Genomic DNA, 11,538 nt, shown 5'->3' with positions numbered 1-11,538 from the left:
TCCAGTTAATAATTCCTGGGTGTGACAGTGTTTCAACCTACAAACTCCTTTGGAAATCCTCTAGCCTGCCTGAATAGGTTTTTCCGGCCACATGTGATTGTTCAGAGCCTCCCAACTGTGAGAGGCAGGAGATGTTCTAAACTGTCTAAACACAGATTCTTTTGAGTAGTTAAAAGATTGATTAGAAATTGTATTGGTGAAGGGTTTTTCACTTATTGGGCCAATGTTTGCTGCTAAGTCTCCATACCCCTTACCTACTGTGTCCTTGGCAGTGTATTGATTGATATAATGGGTGTATAGAAATGTAAGTATAGTAGCCTCAATGTTTGTAACCTTGGACCCTTGAGTTAATTCTTTTCTTGATTGAGCCCACCTCACCTTTGCCCTATAGGAATGCAGCTTTGTCCAATGCTTTTTAGAGGCTGGCGCCTGACTTTAGAATAATCAACTTTAGAGAAAAATAAGTTTCTTAAAATGTTAACAGGCCTCCGGGCCAGAAGATGATGCAAATCACCTAAACTTTTGCATATGATAAGTTTGCAGGAAGAAAGCCTGGCTTACTGCATGACTCTACCCCTTCCCCCATTATCCTCTATGCACAACTTAAGGTATAAAAACTACTTTGGAAAATAAAGTGCGGGCCTTGTTCACCGAAACTTGGTCTCCCCATGTCGCTCTCTCTCTCAAATTCTGGCTGAGTCTCCATCTGGAGCGCGGAACCCGCCATGCTCGCTAATTATGCCTGGGCTTCTAAGATCTGACCAGGGAGGCCTCAGTGTCTCCTCTCCTTCGGGAGAACGGAAGGACACCTGCGGCCTACGTAAGTGGTGCAAACTTCTTGTCTTGAAGTTTTATTGGTCTCCTGCGTAAACCAAGCTACTCAGCCTCCTTTCTCCACTGAATTTTCCTACTGAGCTATCCTCATTCTATTACTCTTTATATCTTTGATAAATATTTAAATAAATAGGTCGCCGATGCCGTCTCTCCTTCGAATACCCTGGATCAGCCGGGGCAAGTGAACTTATTTAACAAAAAAGAAACAGAGTCACAGATGTGAGAAATAAACTTACGGTTACCAGGGGAAAAGAGGAGGGGATAAATTGGGAGACTGAGATTGACATATCACACTAATATATATAAAATAGATAACTAATATGGACCTACTCTATAGCACAGGGAATTCTACTCAACACTCTGATGTGACCTATATGGGAAAAGAATCTAAAAACAAGTGCATATATGTATATGTACAACTGATTTGCTTTGCTAAACATCAGAGACTAACACAATATTGTAGATCAACTATACTCCAATAAAATTTTTTTTAATTTAAAAAAACAAAAAAGAGATGTAAAAGATAAAACTTTCAAACAACTGAAGGGCTGTGATGTATTGAATAGAAGGATAAGATTTTTTTTTTCTTATCTCCAGGGCCAAGACTTAGATTGTTGTATGAGTTGTAGGGGAATACATATTTATTTAATCTAAGAATAATATCTCAAATAATTAAATTTGCTCAAAAACTAAATGAATTTCTGTGGGAAATTAATAAATTCTCATGACTGCTGGTGTTCAATGTTCTCTTAACTACCTTCCAGGGATGTCATAGAAGGAAGTTGTATATGTAAAAGGAGCCTTTATATTTGAATTAATTAATGCATTAATTATTTTATTAAAAATTCTCATCTGTTTTGAAGACAAAAATTGAACAACTTTCACTAAGTAGTCAGGGGTTAGACATTGGTATTTTTAAAAAGCTCCTTAGGTGCCTGGCCACCTTCCCCAAATGTTCTGTCTCCTGATTCCACTTTCCATTAAAAACTCCAGTGATAAGAATTCTGTGCTATTAGACAGGAGTTTGTGGAAAATGACCCAGTACCCTTCAATGCCTTTTTATACAGTTCATGAGGTTCTCACAACAAGAATACTGGAGTGGTTTGTCATTGTCTCCTCCAGTGAATCAAGTTTCATCAGAACTCTCCACTATGACCCATCCATCTTGGGTAGCCCTGCATGGCATGGCTCATAGCTTCATAGAGTTATGCAAGCCTCTTTGCCATGACAAGGCCACGATCCATGAAGAGTCCCTTGGACAGCAAGGAGATCAAACCAGTCAGTTCTAAAGCAAATCAACTCTGAACACTCATTAAAGGACTGATGCTGAAGCTGAGGCTCCAATACTTTGGCTACCTGATGCTAACAGCATACTCACTGGAAAAGACCCTGGTGCTGGCAAAGATTGAAGGCAGAAGAAGAGGGTGACAGAGGATGAGGTGGTTGAATGGCATCACCCATTCAATGGACATGAACTTGGGCAAACTCTGGGAGATGGTGAGGGACAGGGAGGGCTCACGTGCTGCAGTGCATGGGGTTGCAAAGAGTCAGACATGACTTGGTGATTAAACAATAATAATCCTTCATTGGCAGCGTATCCAGGAGAGACTTTAGATGTAGTTAAGGTAACCAAGCCTCAGAGATTATTCAGACAGCGCGGATAGAGTGAAGTGCTGAATTACCTCCTGGGTAGTTTTCTATTGCTTTTTGTACCATTTTAATCTCTGACAGGTAGATTGAATCCTGATAAAGGTACTTTATAGTTGATGGTATTCACTACATCACAGAAGATTTTTGATCTTCAGCCAGTTCTCCATTTATTTGCAAACAATCAATACAATTTTGCTGAATTCCAGTAAAATAAAGGATTTGGATAGTCCCTGGAAGTTATGACAATAGAGGATTAAGTTTGTACCTCAGGGCTCAAAGTCCTGGAACACCATCTGTTTAGTCCACTTCTATCTGTTCCTATTTTTAATGCCATGTTCTTTTTGAATATGAATAATATTTCTGTACTAATAAGTCTGCATTGCTGTAGGTAAATGATTATTAGTTCTTCAAAAGGGTGGAAAAGCACCTTGGCAAAGAAAGGAAGTTTATTTCATCCAGGTTATTCATTAGTGATCAGAGAACAAGAGCTATCATATTAATTCTCTGAAATTCCGAACCATCTCTTTGTTTCATCGCCAAAGATTGAGAGAGAAAAGGGCCTTTCCTTTTAACCCTAATCTCAGTCTCAAGACAATTTGTTTTTAAATTTCAAGAAAAGGCTTTTCAGTCATTAATTGACCCAATAAATGGGGGAACTCTGTCTCAACTTGATTACTCAACATCTTTATTTATTCATGTGTTTTATTGCATCCAACACAGCCTTCAAAAGAATTGACTGGTTTTGGCCGATCTGGTAGGCCATCAAAGGATATTAAGATGTACCTTCATGGTTGGAGTTAGATTATCTTGAAGCAAAAATCAAAAGGGGTCAGGGTCAAAATCTCAGACCAAGAGCATTTGGAGTTAGTGGCTGATTCCTATAATATTAACAATTACAAAATTATCTTATACCCCCATTCATTCACATGATTCACTTTATGCTATGCTAATTCTATAGCTTTGTGACTTTTGCTGTTAGTTTCCTTCCCACTTTTCTTCACTCATTTCTCAGTTGCTAACATAACTCTGATTTTCTTTAGGGCAGCTGTGTGCTTTGGAATATGCACTGGTCATAAAAGGAGGTATTTGATAGAGTTCTAGTCAATAAGAAGAAAGCCTAACCTGCTAGATGTTTCATATTGAATTTGGATTTCTTATTGAAAGGGAATGGCTTCCTTAATGGCTCAATGGTAAGAATTCACCTACTAATGCATGGGACGTGGGTTTGACCCATGGGTTTGAAGATCCCCTGGAGGAGGAAATGGCAGCCCACTCCAGTATCTTGCCTGGAATCCAACAGACAGAAGAGCCTGGTGGGCGACAGTCCACCGGGTCTCAAAAGAGTCGGACACTACTGACCAACGAAAAACAACTCTAAATAAAGTTACATTCACTAAGATTAAGCTATTTCGTCCATCTTTGCCTATACTCTTCCTATGGGTGCCCTAGGGCAATCTTTGTAAAACTCCAGAAAAGACATGGTTAGGTTAGAAAAACAGAAGTGTATTCATTGAAAGAGGAAGAAATGAGGAAAAGTAGTATATGAACATTTTACTATAGAGTTTATAAACTCAGAGATGTATGAAACACTTTTTATAATCTTTTAAGAAGAGAGAATCAATTATAGAGTCAACATTTTTAAGTTCGAAGAGGATAGTCATCCTGTCGCTTTATTTAACAGATAAGGAAATTGACTCAAATAAGGAAAAGAAACACACCTAGTTGAAAGTATAGCCCAGTGTGTAGAAATTGTTGGTGTTTTAGAGGAAGTATATAAAATTAAAGCATGATATTGATGCTAGAAAAAATTTTTTTATTTTGCTTTTTGTTCTAGGAGATTTTGCAGATTAAAGACACACACAGTTTTTTAGCTGATGCTGGTTTTCACTGAGCAGAGATGACTAGCTTTGCAAATGCTAGTAATGTTTTTAGGACTGAATTGGAGCTCAGAGATGTAAACAGTTATGGGCTGTTCACACCAGGTGCCAAGGCCAGCCCAGGAGAGAGCAATCAGGGGTGCAGGACTCCTCAGAGTCCTGGGGGTCTTTCTGATAACTTGTTACTTAGGATCTCAGACAACTAATTTCTACAACAAAAAGGAGGTAACAGAAGTAGAAGACTGAGGGATGAAATATAAAAAAAGAATGGGTGCCAAAGCTCTAGAGAGTCAGCAAGACAATGCAGTTACTTACTTTCTTCTGGGCAAAAAGAAAATCAAGTCAATCGACATTCAGGCTCAGGTCCAGCTTCTGAATTCTGGTCTTCCCTGTTTGAAATAGAAATACATTTCCAAGTTAATATCTGCACTACTCCCTCTGGTGGACAGAAACTGAACTTCTTTATAGTGTTGGAACAGAGGTCTGGATCTAACCAGCTGCAAACCATCTGGTTAAAGCCCCAGATTCTTGAAAAAGTGAAAGTGTTAGTCTCTCAGTGTCCAACTCTTTGTGACCCCACGGACTGTATCCCGCCAGGCTCCTCTGTCCATGGGATTTCCCAGGCAAGAATACTGGAGTGGGTTGCCATTTCCTTCTCCAGGGGATCTTCCCCTCCCAGGGATGGAACCTGAGTCTCCTGCATTGCAGGCAGAGTCTTTACCGTCTGAGCCACCAGATTCTTGTGAACTCCCTTTTTTCCCTGCAACTGGGAACGTTGATGTCTACTATGATTCTAAAACCAGTCCAGTCTAATTTACATACTGCTGCTGCTGCTGCTAAGTCGCTTCAGTCGTGTTCCACTCTGTGCGACCCCATAGACGGCAGCCCACCAGGCTCCCCCGTCCCTGGGATTCTCCAGGCAAGAACACTAAGTGGTCATAAAAAGCACAAAGGCAGTGCTTTCCAAATGTTCTTTTGTGGTAGTTAAACATGTTATTCAAACAAGCTCTTGAATAAGCTGCTTAGCATGAAGCTGGGGCTCATGTAAGTTCCATGGCAGCCCCTACAGCACCCCCACAGAACCACAACACTCTGAGAAGCCCAGGTTTTAAAAAAAACAGCGCTGAGATATGGCGTTTGAAGAAAACCTAGGGTGAATAATTTGCAAATCTCTTTCTCTGTTTAAAGCTACTTTTTTAATGAACTGATTTCCAAAACATAAAGCACTCCTCCCTTCCAAAAAGAAATGAAGGTATCAATTTTCTTACTTCCTCAAAAAGAGTGAGTGAGTGAGTAAAAGTCGCTCAGTCATGTCCGACTCTTTGTGACCCCCATGGACTATACAGTCCATGGAATTCTCCAGGTCAGAATACTGGAGTGGGTAGCCTTTCCCTTCTCCAGGGATCTTCCCAACCCAGGATGGAACCCAGGTCTCCCACATTAGCTTTGTCAAATATCTGCAGCTCAGGTAGCTGTAGTATGTCTGTACATAATGTTGTATTTATTAAAGGAAAGTAGGAACATTCAGGAATGTGTAGAAATGAAAGGATACATGCTTATCCAAATTGAGTGGTCTTTGAGGCTGTCTTCTATGTATCTGCCAGGTGCTCACTTGTGACTTATCTGGTAATGTAGACCCCTTGAAGATTGAAAATTAATTTTCACGTTTCCTAATAGAGGGTCTATCTCTTGGAGAAGACCCACAATGAGTAAAAATCCAAGGAAAATATTTCTAAGTTTACATTGAGAAATAAGACAGTCAGGCAGAGAATTCTCTTTTGTGTCAGACCTACCCAATGTCTTAGCCTATCAGTCCAAAACCAACAGAAATAGAGGAACATCCCAGAGGAACAGTGAAGCATCTCATTCAGTAAAGAAAAAGATGAGTTATTATAGGATTTGGGAAAAGGGTGGAATTAAAGTGAAAATTAAATGCAGTGCCTTGACAGGCTGAAAGCAAGTGAGGGCTGTGGATTAAGGATCAATATCAAATCTAGATCATCATATAGACTTAGAGCACTATTTCTTTGGAAACCAGAGTTCAGACAGATGTGAAATATTGTGTCCAGATACTCTGTATCTGAAGCTCAACATCTGGATTAGAAATTGAGGCTGCTTCACTGGATCAAAGTCACTGAAATCTTCCAGGTAAAATGGAACGTCTCATCCCTACTGATATAATTTCACACAGCAAAGTTTGATATTCATGATACTAGGGAAAAATATTTCTCAGTGTGTAAGAAAGCAGTAGTCATTCAAGGAAGAAGATTAGCTGATGCTTTATAGCTGTGGTATGTCCTTTGGAGAAATAGTGCTATCCATAAACTTTACAGCTGGCTTTCTCATGTCTGTTATTCCAACTTGATGAAAGGCTGGCCATGTGTCTAGTCTCTCGGCGCAAGAGAATCTGTACTTTTCTCAGTGGGCTGGCAAAAGTCTCTCCAAGTAGGCTGGGTGAGCAAGTGGGCTACCAGACACTCCAGGTAAGAAAACAAAACAAAACAGGACTTCCCTGCTGGTCCACCACTTAAGGCTGCGTTCCCAGTGCAGGACTCTGGGTTCTACACTTGATTGGGGAACTAAGAGCATTCATGCTGCACGGTGTGGTAAAAACCCAACTGAAAAACAAACACTCCAGGTAGGGTAAGGATACTCCCTTACATTAACATAAAGGAGAATAAATAGGCTACCAGAACAAGGTCGCTGTCACTCCAACACTTGAGAACATCAGGCTGGGATAGGTCGTCACTCTCCGCTCAGATTGGCCTCCGTCTCTCACTCCTTTCCTTTTTCTCCATGGCTCCTAGGTTCTTCCTTTGTAGTGATGTAAGCGGTGGCAAAATCACTTATTTGACACATTCCTCCTTTAGATGTGTTAATATTTTCAGTCAAAGTTTTCTTCTTTCTGTTATAGTTCATTCTGGGTTATTAATAGCTTCATAGTTTAAGAGGAGGATGAGGGTCCTATCTTACTTCTGAATTATTGGGGAAGGCACCTCACAATTTGTCCTTGATGGGGGTTCAGGACATGTTACCCCCAAGTATGGCACTTTGGCATGTTGAGCATCTTAAATGAAAGGAGTTTGAGAAAACAGCAGAAGCAGGAAGATTGTTACTCTGACCTCTTCCCACTCACTTTTTATTTCCTGAAAAAGGGGGCTAAAGCTCCTTTCTGTATCTGGAGAAAGGGGACATTCTTATCACCAGAGAAGAAGAGTGTAGCACTGAGAAAGGTGTGTAAACAAAGCTTGTTACTTCACCATTTACTTACTTCACCATTTACTCAGAGCAAACTCGTTTGTCTTCTCAGTTCTTCACCAATGTATTGTTTCTTTGTCTGAAAGGTATAAAAGCTTCGTCTGATCACTTCTTTGAGTCTTCATTCTCTTATGAAAGCTCACAGTTTTACATGTAAAAATTTCATCAAATGTGTATTTTTTTTTTCTCCTGTTAATCTGTCTTTGTCAGTTTAACTTTCACACCTAGCCAGGAACTCTTAAGAGGGTTTAGAAAAATTTTTTTTCTCCCCCACGCCCTAAAATGCAGCTAAAACTGTCTTTGTGTAACGTGAGTAAAAATGGATCAAATAATCCTAGTCAAAGGAATATAATGTTTGTTAAAGTTATAATTTGGCCTCACTGAGCCAACATAAAATACTGAAAATAACTTCTTAAAAAAACTATCTTATATTTACTTAGTTATACGGTAGTATGTTTATTGTGACTTGACTGTTTGCCAAACTGAGAGAAAAAAAAAGTTATTTTCAGCTCTGTAGCTTTCTTTTTTTAAAATAGATGCTTAGACACACAGTCTTCTTTAAAAAATGCTCAGAAAAGTTAATAAATGACTTTTGGTTAACTTTCAAATCAAAGGTTTTCTTGATGTGACATCGACATAATTTTCTGAATTTTCCAAATGAGGCATATCTGAAATCCCCAGGGTCATTTCTGCCCATGGAAAAGCTGGATAAGCCTGGACTTCCCAAGTGATGTCACAGAGAGACTTGAGCTTTGATAATCAGGAATTTCAAGACTAAGCCAACATTTCAAGAGATGGGCTAAGAAAACAAATGTGAGAAAATCTCCGTGAGACATTCAATTGAAATGATAGTCTTGTTTTCATAAAGTACCTATAACATCATATTTAAAATAAACTCATAAAATATCTTGCTATACAATGTCCAAATATCTTGAAGGGTACATGTCAAAAACTATCCAGCAAGATATTCACACTACAATTTTTTTAACTTTAAATTTTTTATTTTGTATTAGGATATAACAAACTATTAATGTTGTGGTAGTTTTGGGTGAACAGTGAAGGGACTCAGCCATCCATACACATGTATCCATTCTTCCCCAACCCCTCTTCCATCCAGGCTGGCACAGAACATTGAGAAGAGTTCCATGTGCTATACAATAGGTCCTTGTTGGCTATCCATTTTGAATACAGCAGTGTGCACACGACCCTCCCAACCTCCCTAACTATCCCTCCCCCTGGCAACTGTAAGTTCATTTTCTAAGTCTGTGAGTCTTTTTCTGTTTTGTAAGTTTACTTGTATCATTTCTTTTTAGTTTCCACATATACACACTACAATATTTTTAAGTGATGAAAACAAGTTACAAAACAATGTGGACACTACACTCTTATTTGTTGAAGGAAAAATTAAAGGAAAGAAAAGGAAAAGAAATTACCTGTGAATGGTTGTGTGCATGCAAAGAAAATGAATCAAAAATATCTGGCTATCTGGAAGGAAATCTATCAACCTGCTACATGTAGTTACCTCCTGGAATAGAGAGAGAGAAGAAAACTTTATGACCTTTGGTATCCTTTGTATTTGTTATGATTTGCATTTCTCTATTTGTAATTTAAGTTAGAAAAGGCTATCCGATTCTGAAATATCATGTCTCTCTTGACTCATAACTTCTTCAGAGTTTGCATATGGTTAACATTTAGCAGGAATATGGAGGTAAATTGCACTTCCCTGGTGGCTCAGCTGGTAAAGAATCTGCCTGCAATGTGGGAGACCTGGGTTCGATCGCTGGGTTGGGAAGATCCCCTGGAGAAGGGAACAGCTACCCACTCTAGTATTCTAGCCTGGAGAATTCCGTGGACTATATAGTCCATGGGGTCACAAAGAGTCAACATGACTGAACAACTTTCGCTGTCGCAATGGTGGTAAATTGCTTTTCATTTCTATATCAGCAGGCTAGTAAAGCTGTTTATTATACAGTAATATATAAAGGAATTGTACTGAACGTAACAACATTAGGATTATGTAATATATGATATGTGGTAGACAATATATAATAATAAATACTGGAGTCTCTGAAATTGTTAAAGTATAATCGATTCATGAATGTATTCATTCATTCATTAAATGTTTAAGTACTGCCCACCCATGAGGCTCTGAGCTAAATGTCAGGGCAGCAAACATGAAAAAGTCATGGTCCTTATTCCTGAAGAGCTTGTGCTCCCTTGGCACGGATCAGCACAGAGAAAATAATAGATAAACCATGCAAAGTGGTTTCTACAATAGAAATAATTGTATCAAAGGGATGTAGGACAGGGTGAATGAAGTACAGGAGGGCCTTTGAGGAGCTCACTCCAGTCTGCACTTGAAGGATGGAAACTTTTCCAGGCAGAGAACATGGGTAAAGACACACCAGGTAGATTAAATAGTGTGAGTGGAAGAATAGAGACATCAAAATTTTTAGCCCAGAATGAGATAGATAAGTCTCTTGAGGGTATCGGATTAGCTTACACTGATTTCACTTCCTCTGGAAGATATTTCCAGATGGACTAACTTGGTCCCCTGGTAACCATGCTTATATTATATGATACCTCCCCATCCAGCCACTTTAAATTAAAATGGGTGTATTCTTTTATAACAATAACCTTTTAAATATATACATGTATGATCTTTATATACTTGAGTGTAAGCAAAAATTAAAAACAACCAAAGTATTGTTGTGTAAGTCAATGCATCTAGTTGATGGGCCAGCAATGCTTGTTGTATAATAAAATGACCTGTAAGTTTGTAAATTAATGTGCATTTATTTCATAAAATATATTTTCTTTTCTTCTATTTTATTCAAATGAATAATTATGTTGTTATGATTCACAGATTTTCACAAAATCTGCATTCTTTCAATGGTAATGCAGGATGTTTCTTTATCATTCTCAGTTTTTATTAGTTTCAATATGGATCATCTTAGATCAGTTTGGATCATCACCTGAAACAGTAGCGACAGGAATGGTCAATAAAATTCTAAAAGCAATACTCAGAATGAACAATGAAATTTACATATGATTCTTCAAACTTTTAAAAAATTGAGCTATAATTGACATGATGTTACTCATTTTAATGGAACTACTTGTAATAAATCACAGAATCTATTATAAACTACTGTGATTTCATGTCACTGTCACTTAAGCAACTTTTATGGTCTCTTGTGGCAATATCCATATAGTACTCAAGTTTTTCTTCTTTTGAAGTTTCAACATTGCAACATTATTAAAAATGAAGATAGCAATAATATATTGCTTAATTTATTCAAACCTCTCTTGATTCAAGACCATATCTGAAGCTAAAATATGTTCAAAATAATCTCTATAGAAAATGGTATAGAGATTATGAGTACTTGAGTCTTCTTTACAGATAAACATTCTCTTTTCCTTTTTTCTTTATTTTGTTGTTTATTTTATATAGTTTCAATAAAAAAAACTTTTTCTCCAGATTAAAAAAATACATACTATTAATTTTTAAAAAGTGAACTAAAAATACCTGTTTGAGTTCCCTTTAGGCTTTTGCCAACATAATTAGTAGCAAATAACAGTTCACATCAAATAACCAACAACAAGACTAACTTGTTCTTTGTCAGAGATTGATTTCCCTTTGAAATCTTCGGTTATTTTGCTTTCTTTTTCTAGGGTCCTTCAGTTATTTTGCTTAAATGAAATAGAATGGCTGTAGCAACACAACATTCTCATGTCTTAGTGAAGTAGTAAGGTTATATTTGGTGGGCAGACCCAGAAAATACCTAATACGATCATTCATTTGTTCCATGGGATGTCTTTAGTACTGAGCTTCTGACACAGTGGAGAACTCGTTTCAAGTACACTGGGTGGTACAAAGAATGAGCATGACTTTGGGATAAAATTTCAGTTTATGCACTTG

General features: G+C 38.0%; 1 long non-coding RNA gene across 1 annotated transcript in view; it reads right to left on the bottom strand.

The window, feature by feature from the left end:
• Window positions 1-4,750, bottom strand: part of LOC104991665 — a 38,319-nt gene extending 33,569 nt beyond the window's left edge. Inside the window, exon 1 of the long non-coding RNA XR_825628.1 lies at window positions 4,677-4,750. This is a non-coding gene — a long non-coding RNA (uncharacterized LOC104991665). The remainder of the gene's footprint in view (window positions 1-4,676) is intronic.
• Between the last annotated feature and the right edge of the window lie 6,788 nt (window positions 4,751-11,538).

This window comes from Bison bison, unplaced genomic scaffold (assembly GCF_000754665.1).
Source record: "Bison bison bison isolate TAMUID 2011002044 unplaced genomic scaffold, Bison_UMD1.0 scf7180017864198, whole genome shotgun sequence".
Taxonomy (NCBI): Eukaryota; Metazoa; Chordata; class Mammalia; order Artiodactyla; family Bovidae; genus Bison; species Bison bison.
This window is presented reverse-complemented; position numbering and strand designations above follow the sequence as displayed.